General features: G+C 44.3%; 1 protein-coding gene across 4 annotated transcripts in view; it reads right to left on the bottom strand.

Annotated features, from left to right (window-relative positions):
- The window catches only part of ACSL3 (acyl-CoA synthetase long chain family member 3), a 50,410-nt gene extending 34,264 nt beyond the window's left edge, over positions 1-16,146 (bottom strand). For all 4 annotated transcript variants that reach the window (XR_014616411.1, XM_084212050.1, XM_084212051.1 and 1 more), the window contains exons 1-2: positions 16,057-16,146; positions 794-897 (exon numbers count right to left, since the gene is read on the bottom strand). The gene's annotated coding sequence lies outside the window, so the exon portion shown is untranslated. The remainder of the gene's footprint in view (positions 1-793; positions 898-16,056) is intronic.
- Between the last annotated feature and the right edge of the window lie 730 nt (positions 16,147-16,876).

The following is a 16,876-nucleotide window of genomic DNA, read 5'->3' as shown; positions in this document are numbered from 1 at the left end:
ACTATAAAAAGAGTGCAAGCAAACCCATCATTTTGGGGCAGGGAACAGAAAGCAGAGGACACGATCCTAAGCAGTTTTTGCAAGTATGAGATTCTGGCACAGTGAGAAAGTTCACTGCATTCTCAGCACAGGAATTTCGTTCTTAGGTAGCTCCTGCTTAATCACTGACAAATAAAAACACATGACATGTGGTAATATTCTAACTTAGTGGTTTGGTCTGCAGATAAGCTGTAAACACTCAGGTTCTCACAGAACATGAGTCCATCCAGGTTTCACATAATCCTGCTGGGGTTTCTGAGGATTCAGTGCTCAAACCCTGACTAGTGATGCAGGAAAGGTTGGGAGGTGAAATCCTGGATGAAAGAGCTGCTAATTTATACAAGAATATAACCTAGAGAAAATCTGCTCAAGCAAGGGGTTCTGGACATGCATAAGAGCTGTTCAGTTACATGTCATTCATGTTTAGTGTGGTAGTCACCAAACGGGAAAGAGCAAGACCATAAATTAAGTTTGACACACTTTTTCAACAGCAGAAAGAAGCAGCAACCAGTGTACTCATTCATGAGTCTGGAGAAATAAACCAGTACTTTTCAGGACTGATCCTTCTTAATACATAATCAGTGATTTGGCCTGATATACTACTTATACTAATACTGTTATACCCTTTAGTTTCAGAAGAAAACTTTTGTTAGATGACAAAGAAAAAAATCCTTCAAGGAATGTGTTTACTAATTGACCTGCTTATAACAATTACATGACAATAAAAGCACTAATTAACAAGAAAAAAAGGAACCTTATGCAACTTCTCATCGTGGCAGGTACAGGTACAAGAGCTGATACAAGATGTTCCAGTCTCACTTTACTCAACAGGAGCTGTCACAGGCAACTGCATGAAATCTAAAAATGGAAAATTCCCATTAAATATGGCAATTATAAAACACATCCTCCATTTTTTCACTTGTATTTTGTAATAAATAAAACCTTTTTCTCATCTGATATTGCACTGTATCACCTCAGAGAGTCCAGGCCCACTGCATGCATGCTGACACAAAGCCAGATGTGACACAGCCACTGCTCAGACTTGAGTCCTGCACAATCAGCAGCAGCTTTGGCTGAACTCAGGAGCTCATGGTACTTGTTCCCCTGAAAGGCACTCCCCAGTGCCTTCCAATGTACACTGCTTCTACCATTTGGACAGGAAAAAACCAGACCTATCTTTGTGTATCCAATCACACAGAGAATGCACTTCAGCCTAAGTAATAAAATATTCTCGAGCACTTTACAAAAAGACTTAATAAAATAGTAATCATTGTATTTATTGATTTTGCTCTACTATACATTAAAGTTTTATTTATTGTCCTTTGCAGAAAGAAGTCTTGAAAACCTGTGCCAGCAAATCACATTTAAAATAGGTAAACGTAAACATTTTGTACCTATTACCTTTCTGCAAACATTACTATTTACACAGTTCTTAAAGATAATCTTTTCCAGTTTCAGTGGATTAACTACTTGCTGCTTGAGGCGAGCATCCAGGGTGCTCACTGCCCTGGTTTTTGACTTCCATGACTTCACACATACTAACCAAACTCCAACCCAGAGACTCCAAGATATTCTTGCAAAAAAACCCATTTTGGTCAACAATTTATAGTTGTATAAGCACATATTAAATTTCTCTTATCGGTGAATCTTGCAAAAAAACCCCCCCTGATTTATTAACATTCACTGAAAGGATAAAAAGGTTATTCACTGGATTAGGCTTTAACAGACAAAATAACAGAGTATCTTCATGCACGGCCCAATCTCTTCATTACAGAATGTAACAACAGGAGTTCTCAAGACAATGTAACAAAGCCCTTAATACTTCTAAACTGTACCAAAAGAAATAGCCTATATTAGTTTACATCTGGACTTCAAAAGTACCATTAACAACCCTGAAGAGGCAGGCTTTTACTACATCTGGAATTCACTCAAGAGCTGTCAGTATTTGCTAGCACTCAGCAAGTAAGTCTTTCTTTCACAAAAAGAAGGGACCAAAAAGAAAGAAATCCCCATCACTGATTTAAAAACACTCATAGAGTCATCTATATAAATTAAGAAGGCAAACCAAATGTGCACAGACACAACAGCCAATGCTTCACAAGCCAGCTCCCTGGACTGTGAAGCAAGGAAGGCCTGAGGCAATGAACAGTGCAGAGGAGAATCCCAAACATGCACCTCAGGGGAAGGTCTCCTTTGCAATATGGGTTAAAGGGACAGTTATTTTTGAAAACAGATGTTCTTCACAGGTACAGCACAAGGGTTCTCACATATTTCTTGAAACAGCGAGGACAGAAATCCCAGCAAGCCCTACTGAATGCTGGAAATGGATGCTTTGGGTCCCTGGAGAGGAGCTGGTCCTCAGTACATCCTCCCAAATTGGAAGCAACAGCAGTGTGGGCACAAGGACAGACCTCATCTCCCCAGCTCACCCTTCACTGCTCCCCACAAGCCTCTCCTCCCACCACCTCCTGCATTCCCCGAGCTCTGCTGCCCTGGCACTGCTCGTGGGAGCCGTGCTGCTCCCCAGCACCCAGCACCCTCCAGGCCATCCCAGCAGACCCCTCTCTCACAGCCCTGTGGTTTCCACACAAGTGCACACACTGTCCTTGTCCCCTGCTTGTCGATTTTCCAGCCTCTGACCCCTGCCAGTCACCCTTTTCCAGGCTGCTGCTGGGTCTCAGCACCACTTCTAGCACAAGGGAGACCTTCCACGAGCCTCCCAAACATCCCCAAAACCCTTCTCCAGGCAGACCTGGACCCTGTTACAAACAGGAGTGCCTCTCTGCAGTCAGGCTGGGAACAGGTCCATGGCTCTGTCCCAAAGGACATTGCCTTCCACAGGGAGGAACAGCACAGCTCAGCACACCGACCCCAGGAGCCCCCACCACTGGGAACAAACCCAGCAGGACCTTCCTCAACAGCTCCACACAACCCCACAGGGCTGGCCACAGGCACGGAACAGCCCCTGCTACAGAAAGGTCTAGAAGAGGACTGCATGGCTGTAACACAGGTGTGCACTCAGCCAGAGGTTCTCCTGAAACTCTTTCAAGTAAGCACACAAGAATGAAATTAATTCCCACACCAAGTCCAGTCCCTGATGTCTCATTCCCAGTCCTGGACAGGAGACAACCTGTCTCTCATGGACTTGGCCCTCCCTGCTGCTCCACATTCTGTGAACTGCTGTGGTCTCACACAGAAAGACCAAAATCGCTATTGATTATGTCTCTCCCTCAAAAGGAAGCAGATCTTCAGGACATTGAGAGAACAGACACTCTCTGAAAGGACACATAGGGTAATTCTGAGCTACCTTATTCAGATCATCTGTAGCCTCCAGCTGTGACCCACCTCTAGCACAAGCCTGGGTGAACCCTAAGGCTCTTTAAATGCTTCCCCTCGCTCTGCCAGGGAGCACAAGGCTGGCAGACGGCCAGAGCCAACACAGCACTCCCACTCCTGCTTCCACAACTCAACCCACTCAACACTTCAGCATAATCAAATCTACAACTCAGCTCCAGTCCCCAGGGACACTCAGGCACTGCTCTGCAGGAGCGTGGCTCTGAAAAGCACAGGGGGCACACACAGACCAGCAGGGACGAGGCATCATGACCTGGAACAAACCAGTTTCCAGGTAGGAGCTTAACAGGCTGCTGGGGCAGCAAAGGTTGTGCACAAACTGCACAGCCCGAGGCTGTGATTTCAGTTTGGCTCAGGCAGATTTAACGCTGGGCTGCTAATGAAAACAGACTGTTCATCTCCAAAAGGTAATTCCACTCTTGCCCTCCATTGTACCAACACACAAGTGCCTGTGTGGCTAGGAATGAGTCAGATTAGCTTGTTGGTCCAGTTTAAACCCTCTCCTTCTCAGGGCAGAATGGTGGATTTCCCTTTGTATCAACTTCGTTTTGAACCTATCATGAGTCACTGCAATCACCTAAATCAACAGAAAATTAGCAGTACAAAAGATGTTATTCTTCTGCTCTGGCAAACTGAGTAACCATGAATTGACAGGAGTTACTGACAAGGCAAACCCCGAGGAGGAGAGGGAAGGAGCCTGTCAGTGAGCTGCAGATGAAAGCCCACTGGGCTGGGGATGAAGAGGGCTCAGCACAGGGCCAGCAGGATGCCCTGTGACACGGGTGTCACAGCACACTGCTCTGGGATCAGGGCTGCGGGCTGGGGATTAACCTGCTGCTCTCCTACTCGTGATCTCACTACTTACTTTTATAGGAGCTCAGCCTTGGGGGTTTCAAGTGCTACAAGCTTAAATACTTTTAAACTTTGGGTATGGGCTAATGCACATCCTACAAATACAAAGGGGTTTAATTTATGTCCTTCACATGTCAATGCTATCTTTGTAAAATTATACTCCTATTTCCTTAGGAGGCAGCCAGGAGGCATGTTATTAGGATTAATAAATTATTATGTCCTTTTTAAACACCAAGATACTACAAAGGTAGGAATTACATGAACCAAAGTCCTTCTACCTTAGAGAGACACTCTTTACAGCATTAACTAAATTTTGATAGAAAGGAAAAGAGTTTTATTATATAGAAAAGATTCCTTTTCCTCTTAGTAGAATAATTTACATCGGGGGGGGGGGGGGGAAAATCACACCTAGTGTTGGCAGACAACAGGGAGACAAATGCAGAAACACAGAACTAAACTAGATAGAAGGAGTTGACACTTCTCGAGGGCACAGAACTAAACAGAGCCTTAGTATATCCAGTTATTCTAAAAAGTTAATGGTAAGTGGGTATTAAAAACTTCTATTGGAGATCAACTTCTTTCAGCTATACCCAAGCCCCACTGTCTGAAATATCACTGCACACTGCAGGACAGCAAGGGCCCGGGTTTGTACATTTCTCCTCCGCTTCCTAACGAAACAGTGACATTTATAAGAAACTGAAGGCTAAAGTGACAAAGAAGACAAACAGATTTATTTCCCCCATGAAAAAAACTAGAGGACTCCAATGCACAGCCTGACTGCACAGGCTAGACAGTTAAGTTCAAACCTTTGTTCCAGGTGAAAAATAAAACTAAAGCAAAGTGAGTTCAACACTAATGAGCTGCAGGAACAATAATTAAACACTCCTAAAGCTACCTTGACCCACAACATAAACACCCTTCCAATAAAATCAACTAAAAATGCACCTCATTGTAACACTGCATCTTACTTTTTTTTTCTATTTAAAACATTTCAAAATTTATTTTCCTTAAATAAGAGGGGTTTTTTAACTTAACCAAGACAGTTTAGATATTTAGTGGATTGACAAATATATCTTTATTAATAAGAACAATAAAACACAGCTCTAAGCTGACAACTTTGTCAGCAAACCTGAAAGGACTTCCCAAAAAGTGCTAAAACCACTTCTTTGAAATCATGTAACAAAGTAACAGCTATGCCAGAACAAAATCCAGTGCTGCTTCATCTTTCATCTCCTTCCCCTCCCACTGCATACATGACACTTCATGGTAAACAAGTGTCTTAACTCGTTTCAGGCACTTAACCAGATACTGTCAAATACACTGCTTTCATTCATTTTCACAAGCAATTATTAGGGCATTTAAGAAATGCATTTAGTGCCAAACTAAATTAAATGTTTTCATGTTTGTGACAGAGAAAAAAAGAAACCAAGGGTAAAGTACCTTGCTAGTGGAGAAGTCCTCAAAGGAACTTTGGTATCTGTCAATTCACTGTTAGAGAGAGATGAAACCACCAATTTCCCCAGCATACTGCTAGATTTTCAAACCACAGACACAAATTAAACATGGAAGAGTACATAAACAAGAACATCAATATCACGGCACATACAGTATGAAAAAAGTCTGAATAAAAATAAGCCAGAAGCTTCACCAGTAACCTTTGCCTACTGAAGAAGTGGTGTAACAGCTGAGTTATCACTGCCAGCTTATCACTCCAAATTCCTACAGTAGTTTTCCGGCTCGTTTAAGTCAATTGCCCTAAGTGCTTCCACTGGGAGGCAGACTCTGCTCTCCATCCCAATCCAAGGGATTCATCAGAATGGTTCCATGTGCTGTTTTCTACTGCAAAACACAGCCTAAGATCCAATTTCTCGGAAATCTGAAATGCTAAGGCATGAACTGTTCTGGATTGTTTGTTTCTTAGAAAAAAGAACAAAAATAGATGGTATACTGCCATACATTCAATGTGGTTTGTACTGCATCCTAGTCATGTACTCATTAGATCAGAACCATAAACAAATTAACAAAACAATCCCACATATTTCTAACTGTAAAGGTGCTTTGGGATTTTTTTTTTCTCCAGCAGAGGCTATACATGCAAAATATTGTTCTTATTTACTTCTAGATGAATTTGAGTTCATGTACTGCCACAGTAAAAATGATAACCCATTATCCTATATTCATTTTTCAATGAACTTTGGCCAGGTCCAAAATCTGGTAAGCCTGTATATTTATGTTGTCTTTACCTTCTTTCTTTAACATTTCTTCTCTAATTGATGGGATTTTGTTAGGGATAACTGTTGGCCCTGATGCTGGCTCATTCCCTGGTGTGCAGCGTCAATTCACGCACCAAGATGAGATATCTGATTTCTTTATTCTAGTTTGCACAAAGTAGGGATCCAGGTGTAACTCCACAAAGTCAGCAAAACTTTATACTAGTTACACCAAGGGCATCAGTGTTACAAATACACTAACTAGTACTCAAACCCATCAGTTACAAATACACAGCCTTCTCACTAACTAGTACTCAAACCCCTACTCACTAGTTACCTCTCTCACTACTCCTTGCTCATTAGTCCACATGCACAGCCCCTCTCTGCACTGGAGTCAGGTCTGTTTTGGGTAGGTGGTCATGGGTGGGTGGCCATGAATCCCCTCTCCCCAGTTACTGCTCAGTCCTGCTGACTTCACTCCTGGTGGCTCTTGTCAAGACAGCCCTCTCATCTTGGATTGTGTTCCCCTTCTCTCCAAACAGAAGATTAGCCAAGCCTACAAGTCTCTACAGGCTTCACAATGCAATTGCTTAATCATAACTGCCTACCTATAGCTACTAATTAACATCAAAACAACTGCACAGTTCAGTTCAAATCTTGAGAGACTTGATAACCTTACACCAGAAGCTCCTGAAAAACAAGAAGTAGATGAATACTCAGGTAACAAAACAAATCTGAGAGAACAAAATAGAAGATACAGACTTCACAAGAAAAAGTGTGAAAATTTCAAGTCTTTAGGCAAATTTCTCACAAGAAAAATACCAGACGAACAATACATATAAGAGAATTTTACAATACATTTCAAAGCAAGAAGGATATCCACAGCATGATCTAAGTTAGCAAAGTGATAAAGTGGGATGTTTCACCATTTAATTTGAAAGGCTAAATGACATTAGCTGGTGACATTTTTAATACACTTTTTCTTCTGAAGGATAAACACATTCTCAGATTCTAATTATTTGGTGCTTTGCTAGATTTGGTTTGGTCCGTTATATTTTTTAAACATCATCATTGTGTCCAGTCACCTACAGTGATTTACTGTCAAAATAAATGGAATTAAGCAGATCCCACGAGCATATCTACTTCTCTCACACCCCACACTTTCCACTGTAGTGCCCCAAACTCCAGAACAGGAACAACCCCTCTCCTCTGGCCTGCGATGGAAGTCACAATTCCTTCAGAAAGGATCACCACCTTAACAAGGAAACACAACTGCTCTCAACCCGTGTGCGTGGTTCAGATTGTCTTATCCAACACTCACTCTCGGTACAATGAAGAGATCCCCCTCAAGCCACACAGCAGAAAAACATCAGGAATGCAATTTATAAAAATCACAGCCCTAGCAAGACTTGTCTCAAACCAATACTCACACAAGATTCATTGGGAGTTTCAGAGTTTGTAGACTGAATCTCTCCATAAGGACTGAGCCAGACATCTCAAAAGCAGTGCTTCACTCCAGCAGCAATATAACTGCAAAAAATAACTTGTGGAGCTCTTCCTGAGCATAAATTCAAAGGGAGAAATGAAATCTGCTCTAAGGTCGGGGAATGTGTATTTTTCACTTTTGGTAACTTTACCTCTGCCACAGGTTATAAACCTATTCTCAAAACCAGAGTTATCTGCTTCTTAGATTGCTTACAGTGGTGTCTATGAAACCCTACGTCCTGAACATCCAGGTTTACAGATGATTAAGCCTGACTCAAACTGCTTTAATAGAAACACTTTGCTTAAGATTTGGGGTATAGCAAATGTAACTATTGTCCTGCAATGGCCAGAAACTGCCTCCCCCCTAGTATTATTTAGGACCTAATGCTAGAAAAATTACTTCACTTATTTAGCTTCAGATTTCAAAAAAACTCCAACTAAATCAAACCAATTTATAAGACACCACAAATGCTGCACACGCAATCAGTAGAAATGGGATTTCAACAAATATTTCCTAAGGATACAAGCACAGCACCATAAACACCAAACTGCCAAAAGGAACTGGAAAGCCTGAAAACCATGGCCAAACCAATGACCAATCAAGCACTTGATGAAATCTGGGGAAAACTACCAAAGAATTTTTGCTGGTAATGCTTTGGCCTCCATCTAATTATGGACAGACAGCACATTTTGCATTCAACAAGTCTGGGGTGACTGATGGGAAGTCACAAAAGGCTGAGCTACAGAAAGACAAGTAGGCTGTTTCTCTGCAAACTGCTTTGAATGGTTTTTATTTCTCTTGGCTGCTCTAAAGTTCCAGGGACAGTGGGGAATATGGCACTACAAAATAAAGAAACAGCCAAGGAAAAAGAAAATATTTCAAATTCAGTGTTTTCCTAAAGAACTACTTGATCTAGATTTTAGATCTATACTGCTTGGGAAAAAATTACTCTTTTGTTCAAAATCCAGCACTATAATTTATTTAAACATAGCGTAAAGAAGTCTACCCTGCTTATTTGAGTCATCATTCTATTTTCTAGCTTTAGAAATAACAGAGTATCAGGACAACCTCTCTCCATCACACTGGAACAAGTATCCTTTTCTCTCTTTTTATCACTCTTCCTTTTGTGAGCAAAGCAAGGCAGGATCAGTCATGAACATGCTCAACAATTGCATAACTCGAAGCAAACACGGAACAAGGTCTCATTAAATTAGAAGCCATTTTATTCTCTGAGAAGAAGCATTACACAAGTGTAGTTCTCAGCTCCAAGCCCTTATGTGTCACCCTTAAAAACAAAACTTACAAATACAGGTGGTGACAATCAGAGGACAATATCCAGTGCCCACAGATATGCTCGGAATGGGATGAAGGTGAGGAAGGAACTCCTCATCCTCCCAGGAGATCACTCAAGTCAGTGGTTCAGAGTCAGTACACAAATACTGCGTAGGTAGAGGGAGGTTTGGGTAGAAGAGAATCCTGTTTTTCTCTTCAGGGAAATCAAACACACCCTTAGACTCTGATTATGTAAACATGACCAAAACTGAGGTACATGGCTGCGTAGAGCCTTCACTGCTAAGTTTCAAGAGCATTGACCTTTTTTAAAAAGAAAGGTGCAACAGTAGCAACACCATTTGTAGGAATTTTGTGAATATTCCCAGGAAAAATTATTTTTCTGTCTTATACAGATGTCAGCATTACATTAATACAATCTGATAAGCTGGAAGTCCAGAATATACTATTAAATATTCCTAGAAGAATATAAATATTGCAATGTTTCATGAGCCACTAGCATTTCAAACAAGAGAAATAGATCTTGCTTTAAAAAAAAATCCCCCAAAGAATCATGAAATATTAAGCTAATGATGTAATTAAAATCTATGTAGTTTCAACCACGGTTCTCTTAGAATCTGTTATCTTAGATGTATACACATTTACAGATGCACAAAACAAGTCAGGGCAGCAGGTGGGTCAGTCCTTTCACAAGCTGACCTGGCCACAACTGCATTTGTGACTCTGTAACACAGGATTTGGGCAGAAGACTATTTTTTTTCTTAACCATAACTGATTTTATTAGTAATCTATAGATTTAAATTTTTTGAGTGTATGTTTCAACTAGCTTTCCTGATCAAAAACCCTCACACCCCCCCCACCCCCCTTCCAACACCCACTAGCAGCCTTGGCTTGGTGACCTGAACATCCACACATGAGCACACAGCGCTGCTGGGAAGTGGATCTGTACCTTGCTCTTGAAAGTACTGGATGTTACCACGTTAAGCCTTTTGTGCAGATTGTAAGAAAATCAGGTAAGAATCTCCACAAGCATCTTCCCTCTCAAGAAAGGTGAAAAAATAAAATCTACACAGTTTTCAGCACTGCAGAATTGGAAAATGTTTTCTATGCATCTCAAAGTTATCCACTAGGAAAAGCATTTCTCTATTCACAGTTTCTCTAGAACAATACAGTGCAGCAATACTTCATCAGGACAATTAAACTGCAGCTGTAAATGCCTGGAAAGTTCTGTTACCAGGGCTTTATAAGTCATTTGTGGACTTACACTGGGACAGACCAAACCCAGCTTGCCACAAAAATCACCAAGCTCCCTGCCTGAGCACTCCTGGGACAGCTGTCTCCCCTGGGTGTCTGCTGCCTTTACCTCTCTGCAGCACTCAAACAAAAATCCTCACAGAATCTGCAGATGTTTCTCTACATAACCACTTTAATCCTCCTGCAAGCCATCACCTCCTGCTTCTTCTGTTCCCTTCTGCCTTTATCCACACCCATATACTCAAAACCAACTACAGATACTTCTTTACCAAACACAAATTACAAACTCATCTAAATTCTAAGTTCACCGCAGATGCTCCACTTTCCAGTTTTTCATGGGTTCTCACAGAATGAGCTCATAAACATTGATTTTAATATTGGTTTGGTGAAATGACTGCAGACCACATTCACTTTCACAGACTGTCTTCTCATACTGTCTTAACTTTGTTTGGTAGAAATTTTAGTGTGTGTCTGATCCAGCAGACCTTACAGCAGCATGCACATTGATGTATGGCACTGCACTAATTCCTCAAGAAGCACAGCCGCCATGGAAAACCTTCCTGAGGATGGCCAAGGCTTCCCACATGTCTGAGCAGCCACCCTGAACAAAGTGAGGGATGTTCCATACCCTGTCCCAGAGAGCAGTAAGGCAAAGGCAGAAGTTTTGCCTCTAAAGGTGCAGAAGAAGTGGTTTTACAGTTTTCAGTTTTCAGTATCCTTACAAAGTTATCTCAGGAGAGAATGTTCTACAGGCAGGAATGCAATACAGCAAATAGATGGGGAACTGAACGTGGCAGTACTGTACTAGTGCCACTCTGCTGCTTCTGCAAGTCACTTCTAATCTTCACTATCTGTTTTCCCCTTCCAGGTCTCAAACTGGTTTCGTCTAACAGATACAAGCATTCAAGGCAAGGATATTTACACAGCTCCAAAAGCAAAGCACTAGATTTCCAGTTTTAAAGTGCAATGGGAGAAGGTTTGCAGTTTGTTCTTGCTGTTTTCACTATCAACAGTGAAAATCCATAAGCCAGTAACTTCAATAATCTTATCTTCCCTGCTTTTCAGGAAACTCATCAGACTGAGAAGCCGGCTTGTCCCGCTTCAGATATGGTAATTAACTAGCACATTTTTGTAATTAACAAGGCTTGTGAACAATGAGGAAAGACAACGTCCCAATGCACAGGTGGTGACAAATTGCCACCTCCTCCTCTGGGATTACAGACACCTGAAGTCAGCACCTTGACTTCCCATGAGCTGCAGGCTCACTTAAGGAATGAGAGGACACATGGGTGACGATTCCTTCCCAAGGATCAGTAAAAGACTCTTGCAAGTTTTGAACTGAGTTGATTCAAACCATTTTGAATTGTGAACAACTTTTCTCTAATTGATTCAGAAGGTAATACAGAATAAGATCTGAGTTTCCTTCAGAGTTGCACTCTTCCCCCCACCCCCTATTTCAGAATAGCTATTCAGGAGGTGTGTTGAGGATATGGCCTTGTCCACATGATTTCCTTCAACAGACTCAAAATCATTAGATCCCAAACTGTACCTGAGCACTGAATCCTTTGAAAGCCCTTCAGGCTTTACTACATGGCAAGCCCTGATGTAGACCAGGCCCTCAGGACGAAGAGCAGGTTCTTCCAACTCTAACTGCGTAATTAAACAAATAAAGTCCTGCCATTTGAGAGCTGCCTAGGACTGGCTTGAGTGCTTGCTAAACTGCTCCAAGTCTGACATGTAAACCTGCACTGCCAGACCACATGCAGCCCTAAATAGGCTGGCTCATAACCTTCCATTGCAACTGCTCTGTTGGCAGACACTAGATAGAGCCATGGGATAATTCAGGTGGAAAAGGACATCGGGGGACTCTGGTACAACCTCAAGCTCAAAGCAGAGTCAGCTGTGAAATCACACCTGCTTTCTCAGGGATTTATCCAGCTGGATTTTGGAAACTTCCACAGAAGGAGTCTGCAGGAGCTCTCTGTCCCACCACTAGACACACCTCAGGGTGAAAAATGCCTTATGGACACAGACCTCTGTGACTTCAATTCCCATCTGCTGTCTCTTGTCTTCTCACCATGCACCACTGTGAAGAACCTGGCTTCACTCTCTGGAAAACCTTCATACAGGTGCTGAAAAGGCCCACCAAGCCTTTTCTTCTCCAGGCTCAACAACAGGCACAGCTCCTCTTCTTCTCTTCACAAAGCAAAAGCTCACAACTCCAGCCAATCTTGGCAGCTGCCCACTGAACTGACTCCAGTTTATCAACATTTCCCTCGTCCCAGGGAGGGGAGCACAACTGGATGCTGTACTCTGGACGTGGTCTAACAATGAGAATGGGATAATTGTCTCACCTGACCTACTGGCTGTGCTTGCTGGCCACCATGACCCCCAGAGCTTTCTCAGCTGGGCTGCCCCCAGAAGAGGCTGTGCTGGTGCAGGGGTCACTCCTGACAGGGAGAGAGCCTGGAAGCCCCCACCCACCCCTAAGGAGCTGCTTAAATGGTAAATTTGCTTAGTAATCGGCAGCAGATGAAACGGATCGAAATTGAAGCCAAGTCTTCTTAGTGTTAATGCACCTTACTTAGTAGTACTAAGTCGCCTCTTAGGGCCATATTCAGATGGCCTAAATTCCACATAAATCCTTCTGCCTCCCATTTCTTATTAGCTGGCTTTCAGGCAGCTCCCCACTCAGTGTCTTATGTAAATTCTCTGAATTGCTTTTCAGAACCACCTAGAATTCTCCATTGACTGGGAAAATGGCCTTCAGTGGAATTCAGGCCACCTGAGCCTAGTTTTTAAGGTCCAGTAACACTGCAGCATCAGACTGCATTATTTTTTGGCTTTGCCACCATGGCATTAAGTAGCAGTTGGCTGTCAGGACGGGTTTAGTTACTCTCCCACTGGAACAAGTATTTTCAAAGAAAATGTAGACTGCTAAACAATTCAGGACTCAGTTCTTCCTGCTACTTTCTGGAAAATTAATCCATAGCTGGATCTCCTTTAACAAGAACACTTTATCCATAGTTCTTTTGAATTCTGTCCTGAGCCATGTGCTATGTTTGTTCCAGAAGTCTTGACAATCCATTCAAAAAAACTGGGTCTTTAGTATGACTCAATGGCTCAAACCATTCACTGGTCTACAGAAAGGAAAAATAAAAGCCCTACAATCAGCACTGAATGGGGGCTGGGGAAATCAGTGGCTTAAATTCTCACCAGTTCAGCAAAAACACCATGCTTTAAGTCAAACATGATGACAACTCTCCTAGTTCTTCAGAGATTAACAGTTTTCCAATAAACACCGTTCTGATTTTCTGAGGTTTCTGATTAAAGCACATCTTGTGATTTGAGAAGTGATTTCTTGCAGGCATTATGGTTTTGGTAGTGTTAAAAGTGAGAAATTACTCACAGCAGCATAGTTAGCTCAACAAGCCCTACTCAGTGTTCTTACATACTCAGGATTCTCCAAACCAAAGAGACGGAGCAGGGAAGATGGGAACCACCCATGAACACTTCTGAAAAGTGGAACCAGACTCTACACACCACAGTCCCCACACCTCTTTTTAGGCCATTAATAGTGCTTTGATAAAAGCCCCACAGCACTCAGGTGCACAGGTATGGAGAGCTACCCTTCGTTCACAGCTGTAAGCCAGAGCTCTCTCAAAACACCCACCTCTGTGAAATGTAAATAACAAAACTGAGGCTGGAATTTATTACCTGCACCCTTACTTGAATGGAATAGGACATTTGAAGATAGCACAAACATTGAGAACCAAGTGCCAGCTTATTGCAGGTCAAAGAGACTTCTGTGAAATTAAGTCAGTAAGCCAAGACGGACCAGATCCATACCAGAGACTGACTTCATTATGAGTTTCAAAATTTTTCACCATACAGACCAGCAGCTCCCTCAGACTGACTGAAGTTTGTCAGCCAGCCATCAACACTGAACAAACAAATGTTAAACCTGAACCTACCTCCCGTTTCTAGGGACCAACAATAATAAACATGCCAAACAACTACAAACAAAAACAGGTCTGTAACTCACAATGCTGAGTTTCAGCCATTCCTGAGGCATAAATCTACAGGTCAGGGAAGAATTGCCAAGCTTAAAAATGTCTTTCCTTAACTTTTCAAGGGACACAGAACAAATAGTATGAGAAGTGCTGCAGATAGCAATGAATATAAAGTCTTATGAATGCACCCAGATGATTACCCTCTTCCTAGGATACAGTTAAGACCCAATAAAATATCTATTATTTCATGCTTCTGGTTTTTTAGCCCCAGGAAATAAAAATCATAAGCCACAGTGAATTTTTGCACAATGAGATAGCAATCCACTCTGGAGAAAGACTGTATCAAGAGCAGAATGTAACCAGTCAAAAAATCACATTAAGGCTTTTGTTTTCATTTTATGTTTTTCTTTACATGATGCTTAAAACAATAACAAGACAAAACCCCCGAACAAATTTCACGTAAACTCAAATTTTTGTGTTTTGAGTAAAAATGACTACCCTTAGCATTAACAGACTTTTTAAAGTAACCAAAATCTTTTATCATAGGTATTACTCTTTTTTCATTAATGCTGTACTGATAACAACACTTTAAAACTGCGGCTACTCAAATAGAAGAATTTCACATCTGATGCTATCAAACCTATTTCACAGGCCAAAAAAGTGCTAAACTATAGAATCTGATAGTCCTAAACAAAATGCAGTAATCTTTTACAATAAGTAAAAGATTACACACCAGCTGCTGTACATAATAATTAAAAGTCAGGGGAGGAGGGCTTGTTTCTTCAGTAAGGTAAAAAAAAAAGTAGTGGTCATAAACTATCTTACAAAGATTCTTACTCTGTTACTGCCCTCCTTTTTCTGGAGGTTACTGTTTTCTCATTTCCCAGGGATTCTGTATGAGTCCCAAACACCGAACTTCACGCTATTTATTGAACTATCTGCAGTAGTATTTTAAGGCTGGCTACTCTCTCTACGAGTGAAAGGTGTTCCTGTGCTATCCTTCCCGGGCGAGCCCTGGAAGGGAACGCACCTCAGCCTTACACCCCGCATCAACCCCTGGAAAACAGACCGGCAATGCTGAAACGAGACTGCAAATCCCGGCCCGCTCCTCCCGCGGCCATGCCGCGTCCGCACCACCCGCGCCCACCGACCGCGAGCCGCCCCGCACGCCGAGACCGCGGGGCCGCGGTGGGTGCCGGAGCCCGCGGCGGGGACACGGCACACGGGCACCTGCCTCACGGCGCGCTCTCGCCACCGCCTCGGACGCCGGAGCCCGAACACAAAGCAGGGCAGAGAGCAGAAACGCGCCTGTTACCGACTATTATCTCGCTAATTATCCGGAGCGCCGCTCCCGCGGGGGCGGCGCCGGTGCGCAGCCGCCGGCCCCGCCGGCAGCCGGGCCCGTGGCAGCCCCGCCGGGCGGCTTCAGCACCCCCGCGGGCCGGATGGCCGCAGCACTCACGCCCGGCGGGGCCCCGCAGCACCGCGCGGCCGGGCGGGCGCGCTCCCGGCGGCGCAGGGCCCCGCAGCCCGCCCCGGCCCGCGGTCCCGCACTCACCGGCCCCGGCCCGGGGACGCCGCGGCAGCACCGCCCGCTCCGCGCACCGCCCGAGTGCGCGCCCGCGCTCACCCGCGGCCGGGCCGCCCGCCGCCGCCGCGCGCGCTCATTCCGTATGCGCCACGGCGCCTCCTGGTTGGCCCGCGCCGGGTGGCGCGCGGGGCCGGGCTCCCGCGGAACGGGGTTACTACAGGTCACCGCCGCCGGGGGGCGGGGCCGGCGCCGGGGACCAATGGCTGGCGAGGGGCGGGGCCGCGTCAGCAGCGCGTCGTTCCGCGCCGCAGCCCCGGCCCCTCCGCGCTTGGCGGTGCGCGGCCGGTGCCGGTATCCCCCTCACGGAGCCTCCTCATGGCCCCGGGCCCGCCGCTGACCGCGCTGCCCCACGCGCGGTACCGCCGGGGCGCGTTAAAGAATGCTTTCTGCCAAGTCTCCCCGTAGGAGTGAGTGACCGTGGCAGCGGCATGGGCGTGCTCCGGAGCCCCCGGCGTGGGTCGCTGTAAGAGCCGGGGCCGCGGCAGGGCCTGAGGCCGCCGTTCGGGCTTTGCCGACTCTGAGGGTTTACCGAAGCGAGTCACCCTCGGCAGCTGCCGCAGTGGCTCCTGGCCCGCATCTCTGCTGGCAGAGATCGCTCATGGCATCCCCCTGAACAGAGCTGGCGTCCCCTGGAACGGTTTTGGTCGGTGCTGCTCAAGGCTGGGCTCCCCCATAACAATTCCTGAGGATCTTTTGTCAATATTGACTCATCCAGGCCCTGCAAATGTTCCCTCAGAATTAGAGGTTTTCATTTAACCGGTGTAATACAATACTGAAACAAAACAAA

The sequence above is a fragment of the Fringilla coelebs genome, assembly GCF_963513975.1.
Source record: "Fringilla coelebs genome assembly, chromosome: 10".
Taxonomy (NCBI): Eukaryota; Metazoa; Chordata; class Aves; order Passeriformes; family Fringillidae; genus Fringilla; species Fringilla coelebs.
The sequence above is the reverse complement of the archived record's forward strand: the minus strand, read 5'-3'. Positions and strand labels throughout refer to the sequence as shown.